This window comes from Aedes albopictus, chromosome 3 (assembly GCF_035046485.1).
Source record: "Aedes albopictus strain Foshan chromosome 3, AalbF5, whole genome shotgun sequence".
NCBI lineage: Eukaryota > Metazoa > Arthropoda > Insecta > Diptera > Culicidae > Aedes > Aedes albopictus.
Genome location: NC_085138.1, coordinates 39,789,467 through 39,806,740, shown reverse-complemented (window position 1 = coordinate 39,806,740; position 17,274 = coordinate 39,789,467). Strand labels below are relative to the sequence as shown.

General features: G+C 41.3%; 1 long non-coding RNA gene across 2 annotated transcripts in view; it reads right to left on the bottom strand.

Annotated features, from left to right (window-relative positions):
• The window catches only part of LOC134290028 (uncharacterized), a 59,867-nt gene extending 47,738 nt beyond the window's left edge, over nt 1-12,129 (bottom strand). Inside the window, exons 1-2 of one of the 2 annotated variants that reach the window (XR_009998805.1) lie at nt 10,545-12,129; nt 10,020-10,276 (exon numbers count right to left, since the gene is read on the bottom strand). This is a non-coding gene — a long non-coding RNA (uncharacterized LOC134290028). The remainder of the gene's footprint in view (nt 1-10,019; nt 10,277-10,544) is intronic. The other variant, XR_009998806.1, reaches the window with a different exon arrangement.
• Between the last annotated feature and the right edge of the window lie 5,145 nt (nt 12,130-17,274).

The following is a 17,274-nucleotide window of genomic DNA, read 5'->3' as shown; positions in this document are numbered from 1 at the left end:
TTATGATACTTACTTGACCGGTGGGGTTCAAGGCATTTTCTAAAATGTGAACATGTCTAATGATTAGTGTGGCTAGCAATAATCAAATTTTTGCGATGCAATGTGAGCCTTTGTACAGTACTGAGATGCGATGGGGATCTCGGTCGCGTTGCGTTGTTCTAAGGAAAAAGTGAAAAATGACGCGTGTTTGGAGTAGTTGCGATGGAAATTTCGGTCGCGTTGCATTGTTCGAAGGAAAAAGTAAAAAGTTGCACGTGTTTAGGGTAGGTGCACATTGTCCTCCCTCGTGAAGTGATAAAAATGGATGCAGACATGGTAGCACAGTATTGCATAAGCGTACCACAAAGGGTTCAAACAGCGCCCTGAAAAGGGCACTGTAATAACACATAAAGCGAAAGAGAGCCTATAGCTCTTTACCACAGCGCTGTCGTAATTCTGCAGAGTCACGTAAGCGACATTGATAGTTTTGGCCATTCTCTTGGTCATTCTCTAAGATTCTTTCCATAGATGATAGATTACGACTAGCTCTTGCATTCTAGTACAGCAGGCATACCTACCACAGTGTTATTTTTACACCAGATATTATATATAATATACCAACAAATATCGAAATTTTGAATGGCGCTCATGTCACTTTGCAGAATTACGGCAGAGTGGGTTAGGAACAACAGAATATCCAGATTCAGGTTTCTGAAGTCAGTTTCACCTAATAAGTGTTAACCGAATACTCGGAAACGTAGTTGCGCAAAAACTTGACAATTACATATCAAATGATACGAAGTTCCATAATCGGATTCACAGCTTTTTCTTCTTCTTTGTGGCTCTACGTCCACACTGGGACTTGGCCGGCCTCTCTTCAACTTAGTGTTCTTTGAGCACTTCCACAGTTATTAATTGAAGGGCTTCCTTTGCCTGCCATTGCATGAATTTGTATATTGTGAGGCAAGTACAATGAAACTCTATGCCCAGGGAGTCGAGAAAATTTCCCCGACCGGAACGGGAATCGAAACCGCCGTCTCCGGATTGGCGATCCAAAGCCTTAACCACTAGGCTAACTGGAGACCCCGGATTCACAACTATCACATACAAATGAATCAGCTTACTGAATATTCGCCATGTGATAGCTGAGTCGGCAGTGGCCAGTCAATGCTTTGACCAGAATGCTGCAATTCTGCTTTGACAGATTTGTAAGATACTTCGCCACCCTTGGAGATGGCTCAGTACAACACAATTTGGTTTGACGACATGACTCCAAACTATCCCCGTATTGTCTGTGTTGAATGGCAGCCCAGGTGTGAGTCTACCTGTCTCAGCGATAACTATCTTCGACCTAGAGTTGGCCGAAGCAAGTGCAGCCTGGCTATCTGAACTGAAGTATATTACTTTGCCTATTACGTGCTGCTGAAGTGTCGATTGCACTCCGCATATAAGAGCAAAGATCTCGGCCTGAAAAACGGTGGAGTGTCTACCAAGTGAGTAAGACTGATACAGCCTTAGCTCACGAGAATATACAACAGCACTTGCTCGACCTTCGAGAAGGGAGCCATCGGTGAAGCACACGATGCCGTCTGAAATACTTCTCTCCAGATATCCAGACGTCCACTCTTCCCGGGAAGGGAATTTCGTAGAAAATGTCCTATATAGGAAATTACAAGCAATTATAAGATCACTTGGAGCAAGGACAATTTTGTCCCAATTCACCAAAAGTGGAAACAACGAGGTGTGTGTTCCTCTAGTAGACCGAGTACACCCGTAGACGGTAAGTGCAAGATGATGAATATGTAGTGGAGCAACGTCAAAGAGAGCTTCGATCGCTGCCGTGGGAGTTGAAGAGAACGCTTCAGACATCGCCATTAGGCACATCCATTGGAGATGGCCTAGCTTTGATTGAACTGTTCTCATTTCGCCCTTTTGCCACCACTCAAGACATCCATAGGCCAATATTGGACGAACAACAGTTGTGTAAATCCATTTGATATACTTGGGTTTTAGACTCCAAGTTATACCAAGTTATACAAGCTTTCTTGATTCTGAACACTGCACGCGACGCTCGAAAACTCTGAGTGCTTGCAGGTCCTCCTCGAGCATCGTCCATGTCTCGTGTAGATGACCACCGTTCTTATAAGCGTCTTGTACATGGTGCATTTGGTGCGTGGGTGAATCTTTTTCGACCGCAATTTCTTCCGGAGCCCGTAGTAGGCCCGACTTCCGCTGATGATGCCAGCCGTCAGTAAGGATAAGGATCCGAGGTAGACGAATTCCTCCACCATCTCGAAAGTATCCCCGTCTATCGTAACATTACTACCCAGACGGACCCGGTCGTGTTCGGATCCACCTACCAGCATGTACTTTGTTTTTGAGGCATTCACCACCAGTCCGACTTTTACTGCTTCACGTTTCAGGCGGGTGTACAGCTCTTCCACCGTTCCAAATGTTCTGGCGATAATGTCTATATCATCCGCAAAGCACACAAATTGACCGGATTTTGTAAAAATCGTTCCCCGGCTGTTGAGCCCGGCTCGTCGCATCACACCTTCCAGAGCGATGTTGAATAGTAGGCATGAAAGTCCATCACCTTGTCGCAGTCCCCGACGAGATTCTAATGACCGGATAGTTCACCCGAAACCCTTACGCAATTTTGCACACCGTCCATCGTTGCTTTAATCAGTCTAGTCCACGGGTTCCCAACCGGTGGTCCGCGGCCCCCTGGGGGCCGTGAAGGCAGTCCAAGGGGGCCGCGATGTTACCAAAAACTTGTTATATTTTTATTCTATAGCCACAATTTTAGGAACAAATTTTCAATATAAAACGCCTCCAGAAGAAAAAAATTTCGGCTGCGCCGCTATTTTTCAGCCATTATTTAAATTGAATGTACATGACATCATTGTTTATGAAATGTAAGTGTCGAATAAAAAACTAGGGGTGGGTAATGTCTGAGACATAACCGCAATGTTGACGTAGGACAAAGGCTGGAATGAGGTTCCGACTTTTTTATATTAAAATGGGCCCTTTAATTTGAAGTCTTAAATCAGCTGATTTTTCGTGTCATTGCTGTCCGACCTTCGTAAATAAATGCATAACGGATTTATCACATAACGTCGGTTTCCTGCAATAGGGGCACAACTCAAAATATGTCATTTTTGAGATTTTGATGGCAAATTCTATTCTATTCTATTCTATTCTATTCTAGCACTTGCACAGCCAGTATTGAAAAGCATCCTGGAAATACCAAAATTTCTTCCGGTATTTTCTTGTCAGCATTAATATTTGTAGCATATCAGCGATATGACACACATATTAAAATGGCCAGGCCCACTGTGCAGGCTAATTGGTTTTGAGGAAATTCAAAAAAATACGGCAATCAGATTATCCACGTATGAATAGTATGATTAACGTAATGTTTCGAATTTGATAAAGGAAGAAACGGGGACAACCGTACCAACCGTTTCATTTTAAGGGAATGGATTGTGTACACAGAATCGTTGGAAGTGGCGTCGCTAAGAAGGTTAATGCACACTCCTTTCTGGCTGGTGGTTCTTCTCCTGGGATGGGATACAGGTATTTTGGCCATATATCCTGGCTATAAAGCCTAGGCTAGAGCGCCTTTGCTCGCTCTCTGAAACGAGATTGAAAAGAAAAACCTACACACGCACTATACGAAAATTTGAACATTTTTAACGGTATGACCTCTACATAGGATAGCTGCAGTGTCGTTAGATTCGATCAACGATAACAAAATGATTTAAATTGGAAACAATGCAAAACAATTTGAGTTGTATGAAATTGGATTGAATGCTTGATGTTGTAACTATTTAATTTAGTTATCAAACATATTCTGTCACTGTTAAGCTGTATATTGACTAAAAGACAACATGACGTACCGTAGAATCAACAGTTCAAGGTTTCAGTAATACGATATTCAAGACTAAAGCTGAATATATAATGTTTCAATTGGAACACACTCACCGGATATATCAGCTACCGAAACCTCGAACCGCTTCAAACAAGCTGTCATGTATAATGTTTGAATCGCGATCAGTTCTTCCACCTCATCCATTTGAATGTCCTGATTCCTTCGGTCCTGGTCTTTGAGATTTTGATGGCAAATGATGAAAAACTATGTAAAATTTCTTCTCACAAAGACCCGTTCCAAAATTCGAAGAGAAACGCGAGATTTGGGCATTTTCACCAATTTTCCGCAGTAAGGGCACAACTCAAAATCAGTCAATTTTTTCAATAGTCGTTGAAAAATAGTTGTCAAAAATTCATGAAACAAATAGTCCTTCAGCCCATTTCAATGATACAACAATCAAAATTTGTTTACATTTGTCAAATGATGAGAGAAATAAGTGAATTTGCAGGAGGTGCTTCATGATTGCCAATTTTTAAACGCTTATTCTGAAAATTCACATTTTTTGAGTTGTACCCCTATTGCAGGAAACCGACGATAAAAGGCCTACACAATGTATGCTGGCAAAATTCAAATCGGCGGAGTGATGTGTTGATTAAAGTTGTTACCTATGTGATCCATTTCACTGAACGCATTCATAAGATGTTAATTAGTTAAACCTCGCGCGGTTGGCCATCACTTGAGGGTTGAGTATATTTTATTTTGAAGATAAATGTTCAACCGTTGTTTGAAAGAATTTTCGTCGAAAGGAAAGAATGATTATAATATTGAAAGGCGTTAACGTTGAACTTTTCGTCATTGAAATCATCGTCATCATCAAACATTTGAAAGCAGTTTTTTCGTTCAAAACAAAAGTTCTTGCTATGAAAATATATTCACTGTACTCCACATGAGGAATATAATACAGTGAATATATTTTCATGATCCTTGTCTTGATTTGCAGCGAGAAAACTGCTTTTTATTTTCCGAAAAATGATGACGAATGCTTGAGCCTTAAGCCATAGCTTCCCAAACATCATATTGCGGTCGCAACAATCATTAAAATAACTAAAATTGCCGCTATGAAATGAACAGATGGAGCCACCGTAGCCATGTGTATTTGACACAACTCAATTGCTGTTAACGAAATTTTAGATAATTTTGATTGCAGTTTCATGAAATATTCTAGATTCAACAATACGTTGTATAGTTACGCGAACAACAATTAGAGGCCGGCTATACTGTTGCTAAGTTTTCAGTCTGTCGCTTTTAATTATCCGATTCATAACTCTGGAGGAATAATTTTCACTGGTCCTGAAAAGGACCTTTTAAATAACAGGAGATTTCGGCAAGACAATTGAAAATTATCCGCACTGAATGCTGGCAGCCATCGAAAACTGCCATCGCTTACTGCCGTGGATGAGATTCCTGGTTCTATCAGCTAAATAGCCGAGAGTCATCGCAGGATTGGTGCGCAGCTGCGGAGGTGACATCAATTCCCTTTGACTGATTCAACGAAAATGACGGAAGAAAACAGAGGTCACTGCTTTTATTCCCCTTGATTAGTAGATTATGCTCCTCCCATTTGGCTGGCTTTCCAGTTTATTTCGTTTGCATGACCCGCCCCGAATGCTCCAGACGCATCAAGCAACTAACCAACCGAGAAATGAGCAAACCACCAGCGGGTAACCAAACGATCAACTTTTAAGCGCAAACCGACATTCGGTTCTTCAGATTTGTGCTCTAGAAAATTCTAGGTGTGGCTTCGTCATATATTCACCTTCGAACATTTTCGAAAAATGTTTAAACTTAATTTTAATTAAACAATGTTTCACGCAAAATAGTTCGGATAGAATAATGCGTTGTTAAATTCCGGGTGGAGCCATTAGGTCATTAGTGACCGGCTTCATCATTATTGCTGGGCCACCAAGTATTCAATCTTTCACTTCTCAATTGCACCACACTTTTCTCGTTCGATGGAATGAAATTAGCTGATTCACAAACTCTTAAGGAATAATTAACGGTGGTCCTGAACAAGACCGTTTGATTAATTGACGATTTTAGGAACGAAATGACATGAATTCACCATGTCACGCAATGCGTGTTGGTTTTCTCCGTGCTGAATGATAAACGCCACCGAAAACTGGACCGCCGTGGATTACAATAATGACCAGTTTCACTATTGCTGGCAACGATGCTCTGTCTTTTGCTTTTTGGTTGCACTACATCTCGATCGATGTTGGAAATTATCCAATTAACTCTTGAGGAATCATTTTCGATGGTCCTGAAAAGGACCGGTTTAAATAATGGACGATTTTGATGCATTCACCATGGCATGCAATGCATGTTGGTTTTCGCTGCGGAGTGCGGAGAATGCTGGACGCCGTCGAAAATTGGCCCACCGCCGCTGCCATGGATGCGATTCCAAGTGCTATCATCAGCACGATATCCGAGAGTAGTCGCTGGGTTGTTGTGCTGCTGCCTTGCTGGAGGTGACATCCACCTCCAACCTCCTTGACTGATCCAACGAAAATGACGAAAGAAAACAGAAAACACTGCTTTTATACCCCTAGATTGGCAGATGAAGCTCCTCCCATTCGGCTGGTTTTTCAGTTAATTTCGTTTGCATGACCCGCCCCTTATGCTCCAGACGCATCAAACGATTAATCAACCGAGAAATGAGAAAATTTCCATTGAACGGATAATGTAACCAAAATATTAGATGATTTAGATCATTTTGATTTGGAAAATGTTAGAATTGAAACATTTTTCACGCAAAATGGCCCGGATATGATAATGCGTTGCCAAAGTCCGGGTGGAACAATTAGACGTCATAATTGTTGCTGGCTGAGTCACCAAGCATTCAAAATCATTCACTTTTCGGTTGTATTACACTTTTCCTGTTCGTTGGAATGGAATTATCCGATTCACAGCTCTTGAAAAAAGGACCGTTTGGATAATGAATAATTTTAGGAAGAAAATTAAATGAATTCACTATGCCACTATGCGTGTTTGTTTTCTCCGCACTAAATGCTGAACGCCACCGAAAACTGGCCCGCCGCTTGCTGCCGTGCATGCGATTAATGACCGGCTTTGCTTTTGCTGAGAAACGCCGCTCTGTCCTTGCTTTGCACTACACCTTTCTCGATCGAGGGTGGAAATTAATCCAATTAACTCTTGAGAAATCTTTTTCGATGGTCCTGAAAAGAACCGTTTGAATAATGGACGATTTTGATGAATTTACAATGCCACGCAATTCGTGTTGATTTTCTCCGCGCTCAACGCTAGACGCAGTCGAAAACTGGCCCGCCGCTTGCTGTTGTGAATGAGATTCCTGGTGCTATCAGTACGATAGCCAAGTGTCGTCGCTGAGTCGATGTGCCGCTGCCCAGCTCGAGGTGTCACCTCGACGGTGGTCGAAATGGAACTGACGAACAGCTCTCGCATGATCGCATTCCTTCCTGCATCGTAGGTAGTTGCCCCCACGATGCGCACCAATCAGAGAGCGTTGGTAGACTGAACGAGAAAATTTGTCCGCTACCCATATTTATAGATTTCAGCGATTTCAATGTCTTACTTTAAAACAACTTTTCAACTATTTATCAATGATTTTCAGGTTCACCGAATATTACAAATTGAAGGCGGGAGTTTCATCTCTCGGATAACGGGATTTGTTTATCATTTCGTTCAGTGGGAAAGGTACTGTGAGCGTTTAAAATCTTTCACTCAAACGTAACGCTCTTGGTTTCATAAATTTTGAAATGACACCGGGTATAGAAAACAGAGACGTAGTCCTACGTCAAAAAAACGTATCATTGATCATCGAAAACCCCTACTACAGTAAATTTCTAGCAACGTCACTGTATCGCAAAAAAACTCGGTTTCGTTAATTTAATTCAATTTTTTTTTCCAAAAAATATCATTGGGCTCCAGATGTTTCGACAATTCTCAAAGGGGGTCGCCACCTCAAAAAGGTTGGGAACTCCTGGTCTAGTCAGCTTCCCAGGAAAACCGTTTTCGTGCATAGCTCTGCGCGGTCGATACTGTCGTATGCCGCTTTGAAGTCGATGAACCGGTGATGCGTTGGGACCTGGTATTCATGGCATTTCTGGAGGATTTGCTGTACGGTGAAGATCGGATCCGTTGTCGACCGGCCGTTGATGAAGCCAGCTTGATAAATTCCCGCGAACTCATTTGTTTTGTGTGATAGACGACGGAAGATGATCTGGGATAGCACTTTGTAGGCAGCATTCAAAATGGTGATAGCTCTGAAGTTCTCACATTCCAAATGGTCGCCTTTCTTGTGAATGGGGCAGATTACCGGTAGCTGTTAGGTTTCCTAGATCCTGACTATCAAAATTTTATTTCAGTCAAAAATGGAAAAATAACGTAAAATACATATATGAAAAAACATGACTTTTTTAAACAGCTCTATTTTGAAGAACTGCAATTTTCTGCAAAATATTTAAACGTTTTTATGCAGCCCTTAGCATGATGTTTAAGATGTACTATTCAAAATTGCGGCGACACGTGACGACACGAACCGTTTTTTAACTTGAAAGTTTCCAAAACTCCTAAGGTACGATATATGATGATTTCGAAAGTTTTGTGACATATTAATTTTACACCATACGTGCATTCAAACTGTCCTACATCCAGCTTTTATATGCTAGATAACATAAAACATATATTCCATTCCCACAATATTAATATTTTACTTTTTTCGAATGACTCATTTTTCAATTTTATGAATTAGGCCACTTTGGCAGTGAAAACGTCATTGAAATACAAGAGCTGGTATGCTTTTAATCAAGAATCATAAAACTTCAATACATAAGCTTTGTTATAAGGTGAAATAAAGTTTAAAATATCAAATTCGTTTTTTGGGAGTTTTGGCCGCCCCTTTGTAAGGAGCCCGACCAATGTGAGGCGGCGCCTTTTCTCCCGAAAGAGACAGGTCTGTTGTTTGCGCTTTTGTTTGTAACGTTCTTGGGTCCTTAGCTGCATTAGGTATCGCCCGCACTGCGTTCTTCTCCTCCTAAACAGGCAACTATCTAATGTTTTGGATGATCTAACGGTCAAAGACGTAGTCACGTAAAACTTCATTGAAAAAATCCTGTCCGTTATTTAGGATTTTTTATAGTACCTTCGTTGGCAGTAATTTTCAGCTTAACCAGAACTTCCAGAGAAATCCTAAATCTTTGCTGTAAGTATAAGGGCATAATGACCTGTATTCCAAATGAGCACATACGTTTTTCAAAATGTAGTCAAAATTAAGCAGTGTCAGTTCAATTCAGATTGTCTAAACGGGCAGCTACACCAAAACCATTCAACCAAATCTACAACCGAAATGTGAAAATTTTGTACAAAGGTAACACCTACAACTGTACGCAGTGTGCACCGGATGACACAATGTTACAGTCTTTCGCAATGTCGTTCGACGTACCTACTCGTCACCATACATTGACGACGACGACTGACTGACTGGTAAAAGCTCTTTCTTTCTTCCCTTTCGTGCGCCTCAATTGACCGTGACCGGCCTGAGCCGAGCAGCAGCGTTCCCTTTGATCTGATAGGGCTTCGGCGTTTTTACATGGAAAGGTCCGCCGCCAGTTGATTCCTTTGTTTCCACTGCATAACAAACGGAAATTCCGGGACTCCGGAACGACACTTTTACGCCGTATAAATTGGCTGATTTGGGAAAAAGTCAGCGCTTAATGCGACGCTGAACGATCTGGAAGCTTACAAAGCAGCGTAGAATGCGGAGGTCGAAGCAGGCGTCTCTGGTGCGGGTGCTTTTCGTACATGCCACATATGCTTCGAAAGCTATGCGGCGGCGAGTATACAGAGTAGGCTATGCGATTAAAATACATCACAACCACAAGAGCCGGGAGTTGATAGCTCACGTTGCCGTGCACGTACACCACGGTCAACTAGATCGGGCAAGCGAGCGAGCGAGCGAGCGAGCACAGAGCAAGCTTGCCTCGCCTGCTGTTTTCGTCACAGCGCCTTCTCTGATGATCAGAGGGGAACAAAACGGAGACTCAGCAAATTTTCAACTTTCCTTGAAACTGACCTTTGTCGGCTATTTGAAACGGAAATAAAATTCATAGAACGTATAGGTACTTACATTTATTATTGAATTTTGCAACGACGACGCTTTCTCAATCTGCCGTGGAGTTGATCTACACTGTGAAACCACCACCTAGAACAGGTCACCCACCGCTAGATTGTTGCTCTCCTCTCCGCACTTCTCACCGGAATCTGGGATCGTTTACTGCTCCAAAAGCCACTACACACTGTTCTTCCCGGTTGAAACCAAACTCTTGTAGGGGGAATCGGTTTATTACGCGCCGTTGGAATGAAACCACCCTTCAAAATATCTTCCTGATGGAAGCGTTTCAATGTAATTCTTTTGCACTTATTAGTATCTCCTAAACATGAAGTTTTGCCAAAAAAATATCAAAATGTATTATCTATGCTTCAGCAACGTCATTTGATTTACAGTTTCCAGTTATTGGAAGAAAGCACATTGAACTATGATGTGTCGGTCATCAGAAACTAAAACCGAGTCATTGCATAGGGGGCGCGTGTTACCCAGATCTCCCCTACACGTACACTCGGAACGGGAAAAAAGCGGAAAATTGGTCCCCACCTGCTGCTTCTTCTATGCGCGTCGTTTCACACACCCCACCAACATCTTTTCACAATCATCACTCGGGATCCGCTTAATGCTAAAAACGCTATGCTAGTACGTAGTATTCTACCTCAAGTTCGCAAAAGTACTAAATTTAAAAATTTTCACTCACGAAAACAACTTTCACGCGCGCCCACTTCCCACTTCGCTTCTCACGCTCTAAATATAATGCTTCTGCTGCATCGGCCAGTAGCACAGAATTCGGGAAACGACGTTAACAACGGGAAACGCACCCAGAACGTCACAGCATCACACACTGCACCTCACCGCCCAAAACACGCACAACACAATGCAACGGATGCGTCTACATATGCCCTTGACGACGCGCAGCTCCGTCATGCACTTTTGCGCCACTTGAGCCACTATCAAGGCTGCATTGCCGTCCGCCCGTTGCCAGTAGTAGCAGCAATTATAAACCAAAACGATCGGCGGGGTGGGGGAGTAACGTCGCCACACACTACTGTGCTACTGTGGACGGTGGGCGAATCCGAGAGAGCAGAAGCTAAGCGACCGATACGGGAACCGAACCAACACGGAATGATGACTGCCTGGCGGAGAAACAAGCGCAAGACCGCTGGATTGGACGACAGCAGGCGCTTGTGGGGTGGTGGCGGTTTGCCGTCTGGCATGTCGTCGTCCGTTGGTTGATCGCCGTCGCCGTCATGCAATGCGATTCACGTACACAACGCTAGATACCCAGCGTCCCCCAGCCAGCACAACACAACAAGCGAGCCAGCATAGTCAGCAAGCATGTGTAAACAAAACCAAGCAACCCGACCGGGCGGACGGCCGACACACCGAAATCATCATCAAAAGTCAGCGTCGTCGTCAGCCAAACGGCGTGACAACGACGCCACTATCATCTCATCGCGGAACGGAACGCACACACAAGTTCTCACATGTGTGGCAGCGCAGTAGGCGAAGCCTCTATGCTAAAAACTTCGTTAAAGTTCAGTTTTATAAGGAAAATTTTATCAACTCTATTTAGTTCTGTATTTAGTTGTTTAATTCTGTATTTAGGTTGATTAAATCCTTCTTTTAGATTCTGAAAATAAAATACTTAGGTATAGGTAGGTATTCTCTATGGGAATGTTTCAGAATTTTTCCGATCATTGGCAATGAAAGTCTGTGGTCAAACATTGAAGTTGCATGCCTTTTTTATGATCCAAGTTTCAATTTTTTTTAATGTCTTGTTACAAACAGAAGAAAGCATTCCTTTTCTTCGGAAGTTTTCATCTTCAACGACATAATATTCGTCGTTTATTCCTGTTTTGCAGTTTACAGTAAGTAGGGTACTTTGCACACGAGTGGATGTGTGAGTGCCACAATCGAAAAGAGAGCGGTGGTTAGCGCGCACGTGAGAGTCGATGGGTGGTATTGTGTATGCGGCGTCGTCGGCACAGAAAAGCATGCTGATCGTTGTACTGGGAGCACCGCCACCTATACCTAGACACACCAGAGAGGGTGGAAAATGGGTGGGTGAACCCTGTGCTTCGCACTCATCACTACGTCTTGTGTACATGTATGCGTTGGAGAACCAGAGTCAGCTAAACAGTGGGTGAAATACGAAAAAAATGATAAATCTGTGAGGAATTAATATTTTCCCTTGATTCTTTTACCCACAAAGAAAAGACATGCCAGTTTCATTTCGATTCATAGGCTGTTTGAAGTGTTCATGCTAGCGTTTTCAATGTGTTTTGATTTGTATTATGGCACATCATTTCGAAAGAAATTTCTTCTAGCATTGAAGGATGATTTCTGTGCATTTTCTGCATATCGCTGACTTACAGGATATGGCGACTTTTTTTTTATTCCGTGTTGGGTATTATCATCACTGTGACCATTGTTTTGATCTATAGTGACAATGGCTGGGTTTTTGATCTATTGTGACAAAGACTGTGCTTCACAGGATCATGGCCATGGGCGAAACTAAAGTGTCTCGAGTATACCAAAGTGGCGAATCCTTATCGTTTTGCATAGGCGAAACTACCGGGGTTGCCAGGCACCCCCTAAAATTTTGATGCATTGCTGTGGGAAATGGGGCGATGAATGATGAATGGATGAACTAATGAATATTTGTTCGAAGTGCACCCCCAGGCAAAAATTTGTAGTTTCGCCAATGTCGTTTTGACAGGTCTCCTGTTCGATTGGAACTATGGGGATGACAGCAAATGGGCTGTTCCAATTTTGACGTTTCTCCTCTTTGTTTTATCCAGGCTCGTTAGGCGAAACTACGATTTTTAGCCAGGGGGTGCACTACAAACAAATGTTCATTAGTTCATCCATTCATCATTCATCGCCCCATATCTCACAGCAATGCATTCGATTTCTAGGGGGTGCCTGGCAACCCCGGCACCTCCGGTAGTTTCGCCTATGATCATGGCGACCGTGACAGAACAGGAGCCTATTAGACATGAACAAATATTTGCCATTGCAGTCTGACGTGCATCCAAATTTGTCATGATTTGTTTTTCAATGTTTGAACACATTCAACTGGGACATGTGGTGATATCCTGCGGAGATCATAGTAGGTACTAATGTTGGAGGTCACTTGGAGCACCAGAGCTGTCATGAGAGGAAGTATTCTAGTATCGGTGTTGAAGTCTCGAAGTCCTGAATCAAGAGTTCTTTCTACATGGAGGTTACTACCATTTTATATAAGTGAATATTGAACCCCGCTACCCTAAACTCCACAAATGGCGACAAGCATGGGATTAGAGAAATTGAAAGCATGCTATTTGGAACAATGAGTAAGAACTTTCAAGTTTACTCAGGAACGGATTCTATCCGTTGGGTAAGGCGACAAGTATTGAAGTTTGCCTTAAAGGTGGACTGCCTCAGGAACGTATTTCATCCGTTGAGCTAGGCGATGAAACCAATGAAACATCCAAGTTTACTGAAAGGTTAACTGCCTCAAGAGCGGATTGTATTCGTTGAGTTAGGCAAAAACTAGTATAGTTCATCTGAAAGGTAAACTGCATCAGGAACGGTTATTTTCCGTTGAGTCAGACGATCATGGGTTGCCCATAGCAATACGATTATGAATCGAAATGTTTCCAAAAATGAAACCCTGAGAAATGAATGCTGTCGGCATACAGACACCCCACTTCTGGATACCAGGACAGAACAAATAACCTCGTGCGACAGAAGTACTTCAAGTTGAACGATTACACACCAGCAAGATTGCTCATATGACGAAGCAGAAGATACGGAAGGAGAATAGGGCACATTTTTCGGGCAAAAACTCACGCCTCCAAGTGTCAGTTGCCCTTCCTGGCCTTCGCCGAAAAAATTTGGGAAAATTGATCATTAGCTTGGATGAATAGACAAAACTCCTAAACTCACCCCTTTCCGTCCAGCAGCAATGGTACTATCTTTAATGAAATCTCCTGACGATCTGGATTATCGTGAAAGCAATAAGACGTCCGTCGAATCACCCTAAAGGAAGGAAGATGTGGTGATATCCTGCGGAGATCATAGTAGGTACTGATGTTGGAGGTCACTTGGAGCAACAGAGCTGTCATGAGAGGAAGTATTCTAGTATCGGTGTTGAAGTCTCGAAGTCCTGAATCAAGCGTTCTATCTACATGGAGGTTACTACCATTTTATATAAGTGAATATTGAACCCCGCTACCCCTAAACTCCACAGGACCCATGGTTTTACTTCCCTTCCGAGGAAAGAACCCGCATTTTGTGAGTTTCTTGGGAATGGGATTCGATTCTAGGTTTTGGCGTGGTAGACATGTGTTCTAACCTACCTACTAGTTCGTTCCGATATTATTTTGATTTACTTTAGTGCAAAATCTTCGGTATACCAATCCGTGTGGTCAATCAATGATTTTTCAATCAACTCAACGTACATATGTATGTACACTGTAGCATGCTTCAGAAAATCTTTTGGCTCCACACCTCTTATTCGATTCGTATCCAGATTCTATGCCTTCTCTCAAAATTCGAGCTGATATGTTTAAAAATTGAGACTGCACAAGCCCTTCAAAGTTTCTATGGAAATTACTATGGGAAAGTGTTTTAGAGGATTAGTTGACGCCAGATACTCAATTCCGTAATAAACATGCCAAATAATAAAACAAAAACTTTTCAAGTAGAATGTAAAATTTCAGCAATTTCACTAAATGTGTAGCGTTTAAATTATCTTCTTATAGTTATATTTATAACTTCGAATTATGGGATATTTGTAAAATGAAAGAATGAGGAAAGGTATATGAAATCTGAAGTAAATCTTTAAAATCCATCGCTATATCTCAGAATACAGAATTTTTGAACAACTCAGGTAAAATCCAAATACTTTCAGAGCTTTTCTATATGTTGTGAAACAAGAAAGCTTCACGAAAAAAAAATCCGTTTTGAATTTTAAAGTCTCTATATTAAAGATAAATCAATCAATCAACGTTTTGAATTCACACCTGACAAATCAAGGACAGACAAGTTTCGTATTTCTTGGAACATGAAGGTCATGTTGTTGCAAACTTGTGATCATTAACAAATATGATTTTAATTATAGAAATGAAGTATAATTTTTAAAAATAGCAGATAATCAGAACCATAGTACCAGATATTATTTGATGTTCTCAATTTTCGACCGTGAACTTTTTAAACTATTCACGACTAGTCTCCAATTAGCCTAGTGGTTAAGGCTATGGATCGCCAATCCAAAGACGGCGGGTTCGATTCCCGTTCCTGTCGGGAAAATTTTCTCGAATCGCTGGGCATAGTGTATCATTGTGCTTGCCTCACAAAATACAAATTCATGCAATGGCAGGCAAAGAAAGTCCTTCAATTAATAACTGTGGAAATGCGCTAAGAACACTAAGTTGAAGCGAGGCAGGCCAAGTCCCAGTTGGGTTGTACAGCCATAAATAACCAAGAATAACTAAAGAACAAATTGTTGTTTCCAAAAAAACGAAAATTGTTGTTTTAGAAGAAAACTGAACAGTTGATGACTCAGAAAAAGCACATGATCAAATAGTCCATATTTCACCAAAATAGTTGCACTTGGTATTCAAAATGTGTTTTTTTTTTCTAAAAATAATTAAAACCCCATGAAGGGGAACTTTTTTTATTTTTTGGTAACTGTGTTCTACTTACATGGGTGACATATTAAGCCTGTTGAATTCCAAATTGACATCAAAATTTTCCCAATCGAACTGAATTATTAGACCAAGTTTCAGATAATTCGAATTACAAAAATCCCTCTTGACGAAGAGACTATGCATGTCAAAAAAATCCCAAAATCATACTAAATGAAATGGATTTTGAAAAATCGCCCCCTTGTTGGATTTTTCGCCTTCTATTTTTAATTTTTAAATTTTCGCCCCCTTTAATATCGTACGACCCTTAGTAGATTTAGCAGTTTTACTTACCTTACAAGCAGAATCAATCCTGCAAGTAGAGAAAAGTGCAATTATACTCATTAAAAATACGTTGAATACTTGTTAGAAAGGCTAAAATTGCTTAAAGTATGTCGTACTCGTTCTACTAGAGGGTGCGAGCGATATTTTTGCACCAAATGATGTCGGGTTTAAAAGTCAGTACACCCGTGGATTTAATGTTTTTTTTTTCTCGAATAGTTGTTGTTGTTCAAATCATAGACAAACAGACGTAACTCTTAGAGGAAATGCATTTAAACTTTTACCACCTATTGGTAGAATAGCGCGACACCGTGTGACTACATTTTTAAACGATTTCGAGAACCACCTCAAGTCCGGCATTTTCATGACACGTACTTTATGAATGTTGGGGTCTCCAGTTAGCCTAGTGGTTAAGGCTATGGATTGCCAATCCGGAGACGGCGGGTTCGATTCCCATTCCGGTCGGGAAAAAAAATCTCGGCTCTCTGGGCATAATTGTATCATTGTACTTGCCACACAATGTACAAATTCATGCAATTGCAGGCAAAGAAAGCCCTTCAATTAACCCTCGAGCGACCGCGCTATTGTATTTTGTACAACACGTTAAAAAAATCTCGCTTTTTGTACTCAGCATTAGCGTGGTGCTGACGCAGGTAGATCATAGTCACGGCAAACCTCTTTAAAGAAAAACACATTTAACAAAAAAATGTTATAACTTTGGATATTTTCATGTTCTCAAGCTGATTTTACATATTTAATATTGTACTGCAAGACGTAGAAGAGAATTTTTAAAATATGTCTACACACTTTTCCAAAAATTCAAACTTTTCGTCATTTTCACGCACCTTAACATATATAACCCCTCAATTGAACACTTCAATTTGAAAGATCAGCATATGGGGATTTTTTTTTATTACCGTACGGGTTTGGGCCGAAGTGTCTCAGATATTCATGAAACTTTTTCCACAGGCAGGGCTCATGGATATATGAACAAAAAAAATAGAGGAAAATTCAGGGTCGCCTATTTTCCTGGAAAACTCAGGTGGAAATGTTTTGTTTTCCCCTGACACTACTTAATTTGAAAAATCATAACTCAAGAACGAAGCATCGTAGAAACAAAGTTTTTTTTGGAAAATGAATACAAATTTTCTCAGAAATCCAAAAAAAATATGAACTGGAAAAAGTTTCCCACAAAATTTCCACAGTTGAGAAAATTCGTAAAGTAAAGCTGGGAAAACTATGCCCGAACTCGTGGAAAATTTTCCAAAAAATATTTTTTGCAACGTTATTTTATAAGCTTGAATCGCTCAAATTTTTGG